The following is a 13,538-nucleotide window of genomic DNA, read 5'->3' as shown; positions in this document are numbered from 1 at the left end:
CATGGAATAAAGTGGGAAGAAAAGATAAAGAACTTAGAGGAAGAAGCAATGGTGTCATAGGCGGCTATCACAAATGGTTGAAATCTAGAACGCAAGGGATAACTTGGCTAAAAAAGCTAAAGGGTCTAAATGGGGAAGTGGCAGAAGTGCCTGAGGAGAGTGAAGAGGTGCAAGCCTTGAATGATGAGCTCAAAAAGACAAAAGTAGCAAATGAGAATCTGAAGGTGGCAGTCACTAGAGTTAGGAAAGAATATGATAAGCTGAAGGATATCAACATAACTGCGGCTGAAGCGCTAGAGCGAGAAATGAAGAAAGCCAGAAAGGAGGAGTGGTGCAGAAACAAGTTTCGAGGGGCTTTGTTAGGCAACAGTAATGAGCTCAAACTTAGAAAGGCCGAGAGAGACAAATCAAGGATGGAGAACGTGATGTTAGAGGATAAGTTGAGGAATTGTCAGAGGTCAAAGGGAAGTTTGAAAGAGCAGTTGAGCAAGACGGAAGAGAATATGTTGATAATCATTGATAAGTACAAAGAGAAGGTGAACCAAGCTGCTAGTCATGGGCAGATGCTGAGAGACGAACAAGCGAAGATGTCGGCCTTGCGGGTAGAAAGAGAGGCAAGGGAAGAGGTGATAGAGTTATTGCATAAATAAATCATGAAATGGATGGATAGGTTTTCTCTCACTCTGAATGAGAGTCAAGAGCTTCCAAGGCTATTAGCTAGAGCCAAGACGGTGGCTAACACATACTCTGCTCTCGATGAAGTTCATAGTCTTTTCAATTACTGCCAACACATGGTCGAACTAATGACCCACATAATTAGGAACCGCTAATGCGTCCATGTTTTATTTGCGCTTTGGCTATGACAAGATGAATAATGTTGTTTTTAATGAAAATTAGAGTTGATTCGACCCTATGATCTACTGAATATCCTGTGTAAAATTCGCAATACTTCAGTGGCTTATCATTTTCATGCTTTCACGTTTATTGGTCGTTGCATTTCTCATTGCATTATTTCCTTGAAATCATAATCGTAATCATTGTAATCAAAAAGAAAGAATGCACTTTATGACACCCATACCAAAAGCGTGTCAAAGCTAGAATAATGAGTGAGATAGAAGAGGTCCATGAATAGATGAAGGTCGACATGGAGGCCATGAAGGAGCATATGACAACGATGATGGAAGCAATGATGAGCATGAGGAAGATGATGGAGGTTAACACTACTACAGTTGGTGTTGCAAGCACTGCTACTGAGGTGGACCTGATTCACCTGTCTGGTTTCAATCGAGTAGGTTGTCCAGTCTCGGATGTAGTAGGCCAAGGAGGCGAGTCGGCAGAAAATGCATGTGGGCCCCTTTATGTTCAGGTTCAGAGAAAGCATTCTTTTTTGCCATATGGTTTGCCTCCCAATTATACACCGCCCACTGTTGTGTATGCTTCTGGCAAGAATGTCAACAATTATGAACCAATACTCATTAAGAATCAACAACCCCAACCTGATCATGCCCATGCTCCTCAACCCATGGAGGAAACACATGAAGCTCCCCAAGACCACACTCTGGCCGATTTCGGGCCCCACTCTGGATATGCCATTGAAGGACATGCATTTCCTGGTGCCTCTGCGATAAATGCTCCGGGGGGGGGGGGGGGGGGGCTTAGTATCAATCACCACCCTGACCCATGCATTTTGCAATAGAAGGAGGGCCTTGCATAGTACTTGAGAAGGAAAGGATTGAGCATATGGAGGAGAGGCCGAGGACCATTGAAGGGGGAGAAAATTATGCCTTTGTTGACATGGCAGAATTGTGCTTGGTATCTAACGTGGTCATTCCTCCAAAATTCAAGGTGCCATATTTTGATAAGTACAAGGGAACTACTTGCCCAAAGAATCACTTGAAAATGTATTGTAGGAAGATGGGGCCGTATGATCGAGGCTGTACCCGAATCAAATAAACATGAAAATGCAGTAACTAGGAAGTGATCCTAGGTCGTTTCCCAACGAGCAATGACAAACCAAATGTTCATAATATACTTGCGCAGTAACAGTAACGATTGGGGGGTTTGTTTGTTTCGTGATTAAAGAGCAGAACAAGTAAACTGGAATTTGAAACTACTAATATTAAAAACGGGTTGTTTCCTCAGATTCAGAAGCCATTCTCTTATCCTGGGTTATGGAGAATTCGTCCCTAACAGTCAACCACTTAATCCAACCCTATTTCAATTTACTAAGCGAAAATCAACTTAGGGTTATCAATACGTGATTAGGCACCACATACACCGATTACCCCTTCGTCCATTAAGCATGAACGCAAGTTAGGCTCAGAGGCAATTAATCGAACACGAAGCGTGCACTGATTAATGTTCACGAATTTGGGATAATTGGTGAAGGGAAAACTGCCAGGAAAACACATTACAAACGAAACCTCAAAGAGAGTTGGGCTTCGTCCTCAAAAGAAAACAACACCAGAAAAACTAGCCTTCCATAGATTCAAACAGAAAACGCAAATGAAACATGAAGCAGAAACGTAAATGAACAGAAATGTAAATGAAACAGAAACGTAAATGAGAGTAGAAGAAGAAGCAAGAACGAAATTGTAATTAGAAGCAGAAAACGTAAAATTGCATTACGTGAACAGTAGCATCAAAGCAGAAAACGTAAAACCCTAAAAAAAAAGCTCTGAATAATGAATAGCATAACAGAATAGCCTTGCACGAATCCCAAGGCTGCTATTTAAAAAGAGTCACTCAAAGTCACTGGGCCCTATTACAATACTCTGGCCCAAAACGAAATAAACACTGAACAACATAAAATAAAATTGCGAAATTTCCTAATTAGAAATTAACTAAGGTAAGCGCTACTTTATTTGCCCTCTTCAAGTCCATAACCAAAATCCAGATTAAGCCCAATGTTTCATTAATTCCTGAAATTAGATTAAAAACATCAAATTAGCTAAATGAGCCCAAATAATAAAATTGTCTGATTAATTAACAATTAAGACCAATCAGTAATTAAAATGGTGCAAAAAGGGTTTAGAAAATAGAAGAAAATGATGGCACATCAAAACCCCCCATACTTAGCCTTTTGCACTCCTGGGCAAAATGAAACAAAGAACAAAATCCAAGGATATCAAAGAGAGACAAACAAAAACATTCACATATTTCTCAATGAACATCAAGGAATGAAAGGAATGGGTAACATCTAACATAAGGAGATCCAAAAAGTCAAGACATTCATGAAAATCATCCAAGCAACCCAATCATGGCAAAATAGTTAATCAGCTCAAGAATGAAAAGTGATAAAGCCTCACAAGATATACACTTTATCTCTCAAGTGTCTAGGCTACTATTTACCCTCAAAGCACCCATGAAAGCAAACACCACATAAACTTGGCAAGATTCTAAAATTGACAATCAACCCACAAACACAAGCACATGAGGATCAAAAGGTTTTTTAAGGTTGTAATGGGGCCAAGGACAAGGTATGGAGAAATATGGAATAAGTGGCTAAATCCCAAAGGAATAGAGGAGCAATGGAGAATAAGTGCATATTAAGAAAAAAAATAAGAAAATAAAAAGAAGTAAAGATAAAAATTAAACATAAAGAGTAGAACCAAGAGTTTCATCATTCTTGTGCCATTTAAAATCTTATTCACTCAACTTTATTGCTTTTCTTTTTCTTTTCTTTTCGATTTTTTTTTACTCTATAGCCTTTGAGAAACAATATTTCATTCAGCATGTCCAACATTTAACCAATATACAATGTACATCAAGTATGGCCCAAAATACATCATGAAGCATAGCCAACAAAACAAGTTATCCAATGAAACAAAAACCCCCCACACTTATTCCCAAAACAATTCCAAAGCTCCAAAATTCCTTAAGGATATGGTGATATCATGGTTTTTCATTTAAGGCTTGTAGTGAGCTTCAAAACAAGGAAAGGGAAACAAAGCTCAAAAGGGCTATCAAAGGAATTAATTCAAGGTAAGTCCATTTGGCTAGAAGCTTATAAGAACAAAATTGCCTCAATCATTTCAAAATATGCATGTGAATTAGGAAGCATCAACAAGAATCAAGCCAAGGTTATTGTGCAAGCAATCAATGGGGCAAAACATACCAAATGATTATGATGATGGATGGCTCAAATTCTCACAAAGGTAAACTCATCACTTTCAAATTGAGCTTTCAAAACTATCATGACATGTAGAGGAGAATCATGGATTTCAAGTCACAAAATGTCAAGAACTTTTATTTTCAAAACAATAACTCATTTCTTGAACATATCCTATAATTCAAAGAAAAACATGCAAAGTCGTACATGCACACAAAATTGACCCAAAATATTAAACTAAAAATCCGACGAAACTAACAACATTAACAAATTAACACAACTAACAAATTAACAAAACCAACAAAACTAGCAAAACCAAAGAACACTCCCCCCCCCCCCCCATACTTAAACAACACATTGTCCTCAATGTAGCACAATTAAAAGATTAAAAACAATTAAATCATCAAAGAGAATCGGACAAGTGTAATAAAAGCAAAGAAGGAGATAGGAAAAGAAAAACTCCCTAAGTCATGGTGGAGGAAGAGTAGGGTGGAGTAAGGAAGTTTCTTCCACCACTACGTCCACTAAAGAAGGGTTCGTGAGGAATGGCTTAAGTCGATTCCATTGACCTTGAAGCTCTTATTTGTGGAGTCGCTTTTGATCTCAACTGTACCATAAGGAAAAACATTAGTAACAAGAAAAGGACCAATCCACTTAGACCTCAACTTACCACTCATGAGTCCAAGCCTAGAATTATACAATAACACTTTTTGCCCAACCATGAAGTCCTTTTTAACTATCATGCTATCATGGAACTTCTTGGTCTTTTCTTTGTAGAACTTGTCATTCTCGTAGGCTTCTAGGCGGAATTCATCTAACTCACTTAGTTGCAACTTTCTTTCCTCACCAGCTTGATCCATAGAGAAGTTGCAAGTCTTCACTGCCCAGTAAGCTTTGTGCTCAATTTCCACTGGAAGATGACATGCCTTTCCAAAGACAACCCGATAAGGAGACATTCCTATGGGTGCTTTGTAGGCAGTCCTATGTGCCCAGAGAGCATCATCAAGCCTGGTACTCCAATTTTTCCTGCTTGGCTGCACAATCTTCTCTAAAATTCGCTTGATTTCCCGGTTAGAAATTTCTGCCTGTCCATTGGTCTGGGGGTGGTATGGTGTGGATACCCTGTGTACCACCCCGTACTTTTTAAGCAGGGCATGCATTGTCCTGTTGCAAAAATGGGTTCCTTGATCACTAACAATTGCTTTAGGTACTCCAAACCTGCAAAACAGATTAGACCTGACAAAGTCTGCAACAACTTTAGCATCATTAGTTCTAGTGGGCTTGGCTTCCACCCATTTTGAAACATAGTCAACTGCAAGGAGAATGTAAACATAACCAAAAGAGACAGGAAAAGGGCCCATGAAATCTATACCCCAAACATCAAACACCTCACAGAATAGCATAGGTTGCTGAGGCATTTGTTGTCACCATGTAAGTGTATTTCCTGCTCTCTGACACTGCTCACAAGTGCTGCAGATCTTCCACGCATCTTTAAAGATGGTGGGCCAATAAAAACCACAATCAAGCACTTTGCGAGCTGTCCTTTGAACATCCAGATGACCTCCCGATGCGGAAGAATGACAGAACTGCAGGACTGAGTCAGTCTCATGATCTGGAATGCATCGTCTAATTACCTGATCACTGCACAATTTCCACAAGTAGGGGTCATCCCAAATAAAATGCTTAGCATCACTTTTAATTTTATCTTTTTGGGCCTTAGATGCTAAGGGAGGAAAAACAGAGGCAACTAAATAATGGACAATGTTAGCAAACCAGGGAGTAGAAAGAGAGTCAGAAATACTATACAGTATATACAAATGATCATCCGGGAAATCATCCCGAATGGGTGAATCCGCATCTGATACACGTTCGATCCGACTCAAATGATCAGCAACTAGATTTTGTGCTCCGCTCCTATCACGGATCTCCAAGTCAAACTCTTGGAGCCAGAGCATCCATCGGATCAACCTAGTTTTAGAATCAGCCTTCTTCAACAAGTACTTTAGAGCTGCATGGTCAGTGTAAACAATAATGCAGGTACCAAGCAAATAAGATCGAAATTTTTCAAGAGCAAAAACTATGGCTAGATGCTCTTTCTCAGTAGTAGTATAATTCGCTTGGGCAGCATCTAAAGTCCTAGAAGCATAATATATCACCCTGGGCAATTTATCAATTTTCTGAGCAAGGACAGCCCCCAATGCATAATTTGATGCATCACACATAAGCTCAAAAGGGGCTGTCCAATCAGGTGCCTGGGTGATGGGGGTGGTAGTCAGCGCTCTTTTGAGGCAATCAAAAGCCTCTTTGCATCTGTCATTAAAGTCAAACTCCACCTCCTTTTGCAACAAGTTGGACAGTGGAAGGGCTACTTTGCTAAAATCCCTTATAAAGCGCCTGTAGAATCCTGCATGACCAAGAAAAGATCGCACCTCTCGCACACAAGAGGGGTAAGGCAATTGTGAAATAACAGAAATTTTTGCAGGATCTGCTTCAATACCCTTATTGGAAATAATGTGGCCTAAAACTATACCTTGCTCAACCATAAAATGACATTTTTCAAAATTTAGAACAAGGTTAGTTTCAATGCATCTATTCAAAACTTTTTCCAAACTATTCAAACAACCATCAAAAGAAGATCCATATATAGTGAAATCATCCATAAACACCTCTATGCAATTTTCTAAAAAATCACTGAAAATACTAATCATGCACCGCTGGAAGGTACCAGGGGCATTGCACAGGCCGAAAGGCATCCTCCTATAAGCAAAAGTGCCGAAGGGACAGGTGAATGTGGTCTTTTCCTGATCCTCAAGAGCAATAGTAATTTGCATATAACCAGAAAAACCATCAAGGAAACAGTAGTGGGATTTACCTGCCAGGCGTTCAAGCATCTGGTCAATGAATGGCAGGGGAAAATGGTCCTTTTTGGTAACCTGGTTCAGCCTCCTATAGTCAATGCAGACTCTCCAACTGTTCTGCACCCGAGTAGGAATCAGCTCATCCTTCTCATTTTTTATCACTGTGAGGCCGGTCTTCTTCGGGACTACCTGGACGGGACTCACCCATTGGTTGTCGGAGATAGGATAAATGATTCCAGCTTGCAAAAGCTTGGTTATCTCCTTCTTCACTACATCAAGAATCACCAGGTTGAGTCTTCTCTGTGGCTGTCTTACTGGTTTAGCTCCATCCTCTAAATTTATTCGATGCATACATGTGGATGGGCTAATACCAGGAATGTCCGCCAGGGTCCAGCCTATAGCCTTCTTATGCTTCTTGAGAACTGGCAACAACTTCTCCTCTTGCTCATCAGCAAGGGAAGCAGATATAATCACTGGAAAACTCTTGCTATCATCCAAGTAAGCGTATTTTAAATTTGATGGCAGAGGCTTCAATTCTGGTGTGGTCGGCTGGACAGTGGTAGAAGGAGATGGTTTCTCAGCCTTTACCTCATAAAGAAAGTTAGAGGTATGTGTACTTCCTGAAACATGGTTTGTCCTATCTGACTCTATAAAATCAATCTCGAGAGGTAAAACACCACCACCAGACATGCAATCAATATCACTCTTAGATTCACTCTCAGCATCAAATTCAGATATATGATCAAGTACAATTTCAGATTCAATGCATGAAGAGTGAGAGGCATGCATATTAGAATAAAGATCAGTCATGTATTCATCAACAACATGGTCAATTATTTCAGCATGAAATACATAAAGATCTTCAGATGGGTATTTCATAGCATCCAGAATATTAAAATGAACAGTTATATCACCAAACTCCATGGACAGTGTGCCTGCATAAACATCTATCTTAGTTCTAGCAGTTTTCATAAAGGGTCTGCCTAGAAGGATGGGAACTGATCCTTGAGAAAATCCATCTTCCATATTCAAAATATAAAAATCAACAGGGAAAATCAGTTCACCAACTCTAACTATGACATCTTCTATGAAACCAACAAGATAGGCAACACTTCTATTAGCTAAATGAATTACCACATCAGCTGACTGCAAGGGACCTAGAGATAGAGAATTAAAAATAGACAGAGGCATAACACTAACAGAGGCTCCTAAATCTAGCATGGCATTGTCAAACTTACTATTCCCTATAATACAAGGTATGCTGAATGTACCTGGATCTTTGCATTTTTCAGGAATTTGAGGAACAGATTTACCAATCAATGCGGAGACATTTCTTCCCATGCTAATTCGTTCACTTCCTTTAAGCTTCCGCTTATTAGTGCACAGCTCCTTCAAGAATTTAGCATATCTTGGAATTTGCTTTATTGCATCCAACAAAGGTATGTTTACCTCTACTTTTCTAAACGTTTCCAAGATCTCTTTCTCTGCCTCTTCCATTTTTTTGTTGGAAACTGCTCTTGGAGGGAATGGAAGAGGGGGAATGTGCTGCTTCTGCAAATCAGAATTACCTGTGGAAGAAGATTCACCTGCACAGAAATTGTTAGGTAAATTTTTGTCATCACCTTTTTCTGGAGTAGAGTGAAGTTTGGCAGGTTCATTTGCAGATGAGGAAAGTGCTACGGGTTGAGGTCCTTGACACTGCTTTCCCGACCTCAATGAAATGGCACTGACATTTTTGGGATTTTGGACAACTTGAGAAGGTAGCTTGTCAAAATTTTGGGACTGTTGTTGATTCAATTGTGTAGCTAATTGTCCCATCTGATTAGTCAAGCTCTGAATGGAAGCTCTGGTCTCTTGTTGAAACTGCATGTTTTGCTTAGTCATTTGCCTCACAAGTTCTTCGAGGGAAGGTTGTGGAGGGGCCTCAACTGTTGGTTGTTTCTGGGGTTGTTGTTGTTGTTGGATTGGTGGAGGAATGTATGGTCTGCTTGGGCCAGCAGCATTTTGGAAGGAAGGAGCAGGCTGCTGTTGTTGTTGCTGAGGGCTGGACCATCTGAGATTAGGGTGATTCCTCCATCCAGGGTTGTATCTGTTGCTGGAGAGGTCATAATTGTTCTGCTGTGGTTGATTTTGCTGTTGAGGTTGAGGAGGTCTATTGTAAATATTTGCAGCATAAGCTTCAGGCTGCTCAATTGCTCCAGGTTGCTGCATGGAAGGGCAAAGGTCTGTATGGTGGTCAGCAGAGGAGCACAAACCACAAACCCTTGTGACAGGTACAGATTTCTGATTCAAGGCCAGCTGGGTTACCAAGTTAACCAATGCATCCAGTTTGCCTTCAAGCTTCTTAGTCTCAGATGATGCAGCTGAGTTTGTAGCTACCTCATGCACTCCTCTAATGACTATAGCATCATTTCTTGCGCTAAACTGCTGGGAGTTGGAAGCCATCTTCTCAATTAAATTCCTGGCTTCAGCAGGAGTCATGTCTCCAAGGGCTCCACCACTGGCAGCATCTATCATACTTCTCTCCATATTACTGAGTCCTTCATAAAAATATTGGAGAAGAAGCTGCTCCGAAATCTGATGGTGAGGGCAATTGGCACATAGTTTTTTAAATCGCTCCCAGTACTCATACAGGCTCTCTCCACTGAGTTGTCTAATACCTGAGATATCTTTCCTGATGGTTGTGGTCTTGGAAGCAGGGAAAACTTTTTCTAAGAATACTCTCTTAAGGTCATCCCAGCTCGTGATGGACCTTGGAGCAAGGTAATACAACCAGTCCTTTGCCACTCCCTCTAATGACTGAGGAAAAGCCTTCAGAAATATGTGATCCTCTTGGACATCTGGGGGTTTCATGGTGGAGCAGACAATATGAAATTCCTTCAAATGTTTGTGCGGGTCTTCACCTGCAAGGCCATGAAACTTTGGAAGCAAATGAATCAGTCCAGTTTTAAGAACATATGGGACATCCTCATCAGGGTATTGGATGCACAAGCTTTCGTAGGTGAAATCAGGTGCAGCCATTTCCCTTAGAGTCCTCTCACGGGGTGGAGGTTGTGCCATGTTCTCAGAATGTGCAAAATCAGAATGCTTAGAATCAGAATGCTCAAAATTATAATGCTCCAAATCAGGATGTTCAAAATCACCAATAACAGAATGCACATATTCACAAGTAATGGAATGCTCAGGATGATCAAAAGGTATAAAATGATGCCTAACTAATCTATGAAATGTCCTATCTATCTCAGGGTCAAAGGGTTGTAAGTCAGATGGATTGCCTCTAGTCATACACTACATTCAGCATGCACAACTAGTTGCCTTGTCATGTAAATAAAGGTGCAGGTTTGAACTACAGCTACCCTCAAATGATATCCAAATGACTTGAAATTTTGTGAGCAACCTTATAAAATGATGAAAAGAGAGCACAAAAAATTTCAGGCAAAAATTCAAAGTCTAACTATGGAAGCTAAAAATGGTAGGTTAAGAAAAATAAGTGAACAAAACTTGAAAAATAAAAAACTTTTGACAAAATCACTATTTTTGGACGATGGAGACCTCGGAGGCTGCCACGGCATAGGAAATTTTTTTCTACCCCAAATACATATATAATAATTGCGATTCTGATAACCGGAGCAAAAGTTATGGCCGTTTGAAGTTTCGACAAACACAAAATTTGCTACTTTTTTGGAACTTTCAAATCTGACCAAACTAAAGGCTCTAGCTATTTTTCCCACAAAATATAGGTTAAAAGAAGTTACCACAAAAAAAATCAGCCAAAAATAACAACCCTAGCTACTAAAACAAAAAATCTCAAATAATTCAGCATGGGTGGTCACTAAAATCCGTCTCTACTTGATTTCTACTACTACTCTGTTTTGCCGCAAGCAAAAGTGGTTGCTAAGTCCGTCGTAAAACACTATTCACAGCAAAACACCCAAGACTGAAACAGGGGAAACGCTTAATGGGAAAACTGAAACAGAACACACATTAAACAAAATACCAGGACACTAAACAACACTAACACACATACTAACACAATACTAACAATTAAATATAAAACACGAAAGGATTAAACACACAACACTAGCTAGCTATTATGAACCTTTGGACACTACTCCCCGGCAACGGCGCCAAATTTGATCGAGGCCGTACCCGAATCAAATAAACATGAAAATGCAGTAACTAGGAAGTGATCCTAGGTCGTTTCCCAACGAGCAATGACAAACCAAATGTTCATAATATACTTGCGCAGTAACAGTAACGATTGGGGGGGGTTTGTTTGTTTCGTGATTAAAGAGAAGAACAAGTAAACTGGAATTTGAAACTACTAATATTAAAAACGGGTTGTTTCCTCAGATTCAGAAGCCATTCTCTTATCCTGGGTTATGGAGAATTCGTCCCTAACAGTCAACCACTTAATCCAACCCTATTTCAATTTACTAAGCGAAAATCAACTTAGGGTTATCAATACGTGATTAGGCACCACATACACCGATTACCCCTTCGTCCATTAAGCATGAACGCAAGTTAGGCTCAGAGGCAATTAATCGAACACGAAGCGTGCACTGATTAATGTTCACGAATTTGGGATAATTGGTGAAGGGAAAACTGCCAGGAAAACACATTACAAACGAAACCTCAAAGAGAGTTGGGCTTCGTCCTCAAAAGAAAACAACACCAGAAAAACTAGCCTTCCATAGATTCAAACAGAAAACGCAAATGAAACATGAAGCAGAAACGTAAATGAACAGAAACGTAAATGAACAGAAATGTAAATGAAACAGAAACGTAAATGAGAGTAGAAGAAGAAGCAAGAACGAAATTGTAATTAGAAGCAGAAAACGTAAAATTGCATTACGTGAACAGTAGCATCAAAGCAGAAAACGTAAAACCCTAAAACAAAAGCTCTGAATAATGAATAGCATAACAGAATAGCCTTGCACGAATCCCAAGGCTGCTATTTAAAAAGAGTCACTCAAAGTCACTGGGCCCTATTACAATACTCTGGCCCAAAACGAAATAAACACTGAACAACATAAAATAAAATTGTGAAATTTCCTAATTAGAAATTAACTAAGGTAAGCACTGCTTTATTTGCCCTCTTCAAGTCCATAACCAAAATCCAGATTAAGCCCAATGTTTCATTAATTCCTGAAATTAGATTAAAAACATCAAATTAGCTAAATGAGCCCAAATAATAAAACTGCCTGATTAATTGACAATTAAGACCAATCAGTAATTAAAATGGTGCAAAAAGGGTTTAGAAAATACAAGAAAATGATGGCACATCAGCGTATCCAAGAGATGAAAAGTTGTTGATGCATTTCTTCCAGAAGAGTCCAACTGGGGCAGCTATTACCTGGTATACCAATTTGGAACCTTCCCGGGTCTGTTCCTGGAAGAACTTAATGGCTGCCTTCATTAGGAAGTATTAGTATAACTTTGATATGGCTCCAGATAGAATGCAATTACAAATATGTGCAAGAGAGATAATGAATCTTTCAAAGAATATGCTCAAAGGTGGAGAGATTTGGTTACTCAAGTAGCGCCCCTAATGATAGAGAGAGATGATTACCTGCCTTCAAGTTTGCAGATGATGGTAGGTTACATGCCTTCAAGTTTTGTAGATTTAGTGTTTACCGGCGAGAGGATCGAAGTAGGTATGAGAAGAGGGAAATTTGATTATGCTTCTACTACAAGTTCTGGTAATAGGAGGCTTGGGGAGAATGAAGCAAAGAAAAAAGAGGGAGAAACCCATAACATGACTACAGCGCCCACATGGCTGAGGCCCCCGTAAACCCCTCACAACCCCATGTATCAGTATCCCCCACACTAGTACCACTACTCGGCCAATATCGATCCTCCCCCCTGCCCAACGCCCCTTCGACCAAGAGCACCTAACCAACCGTAGAGACCTCCCCAACATCACCCACAAAATTCATTCCCTACATAACCTTGGCCAAATCCAATTCCTAATCCTAACATAAACACCAACCCACGGAGGAATTTCCCAGAAAGGAAACCTGTAGAATTCACCCCAATCCCAATGTCGTACGCCGACCTATTACCATCCTTACTCAGCAACCAGCTAGCAGTAGTGAGCATGGGAAGGGTTTATCAACCTCCATTTTCTTGATGGTACAATCCTAACGCTGCATGCCCTTACCATGGTGGCGTCTCGGGGCACTCTGTTGAACAATGTGTAGCTTTTAAGCATAAAGTGCAGAGTTTGATTGATGCAGGATGGCTTACATTTCAAGAGGATAATCCAAATGTAAGAACTAATCTGCTTGCAAATCATGGAAGCTCATTGGTGAACACCATTGAAAAAGGGAAGTCTCAGGAGTTGGAGAAAATAAAGGATGTGTCGACCCCAAGACGCTTCATCTTGGAGGCTTTACGTAAGGCTGACATGGTTAAATACAAATAGTGATAAGGGGGATCAGTGCTCGCTGCATCCAGGGGAGTTGCATGATGTAGAGACATTCCCAGTATCCAAGGAGCTATTGTAGGGATTGATAGATAAAGGGCGAATTGAAATTGGTTGCGTAAGGGAGGAGGAAGGATAGGTG

General features: G+C 40.2%; 1 non-coding gene across 1 annotated transcript; it reads left to right on the top strand.

Annotated features, from left to right (window-relative positions):
- The first annotated feature begins 9,544 nt into the window (after window positions 1–9,544).
- On the top strand, window positions 9,545–9,651 carry LOC114407962. The gene has a single exon (XR_003665766.1). It is a non-coding gene; the product is annotated as a small nucleolar RNA R71 (small nucleolar RNA).
- Window positions 9,652–13,538: the final 3,887 nt, after the last annotated feature.

Source organism: Glycine soja, chromosome 3 (genome assembly GCF_004193775.1).
Source record: "Glycine soja cultivar W05 chromosome 3, ASM419377v2, whole genome shotgun sequence".
Taxonomy (NCBI): Eukaryota; Viridiplantae; Streptophyta; class Magnoliopsida; order Fabales; family Fabaceae; genus Glycine; species Glycine soja.
The sequence above is the reverse complement of the archived record's forward strand: the minus strand, read 5'-3'. Positions and strand labels throughout refer to the sequence as shown.